This window comes from Vanellus vanellus, assembly GCF_965231255.1.
Source record: "Vanellus vanellus genome assembly, chromosome: 4".
NCBI classification, from domain to species: domain Eukaryota; kingdom Metazoa; phylum Chordata; class Aves; order Charadriiformes; family Charadriidae; genus Vanellus; species Vanellus vanellus.
This window is the reverse complement of record NC_138909.1, coordinates 64205769-64206245: the sequence shown is the minus strand read 5'-3', so window position 1 is coordinate 64206245 and position 477 is coordinate 64205769.

Genomic DNA, 477 nt, shown 5'->3' with positions numbered 1-477 from the left:
CGTTAAAGACTGGTCTTTCACATACATTAACTAAGTTAACTTGACATTAACTAATAGCTAGCTATTTCATTGATCCTGATGTACGAAACACCAAAGAACAGAAGGTGGAGAAGGATAAAGAAATAATTTTTTGAAAGTTTGGCTTTAATAAGATAGTGAATTCCCACTCTAATAGCCATTATAAAAATGCACTGACTAGTCCCATCAGCTGTTGCACTCCACATTAATCGTATCAATGCAAATACAAATTGAGTCAGCATACGAGTAATTTTTGCTTCTTCTAGTCTATCAGAGGATTAAGCTTTCATGTTACTACAGAATTTATTAAAAGCTCATTTATATAATGAAAAGGAAGCATATATAGAAACAGATGGGATCAAGAGTTTGCAATGAAAAATAAGATTTCTTGTATTTCCATACCAATTGATTTGGCATGATTCTGCTTTTCTGTCTTTTTTTTTTTATAAATTTAAAAAT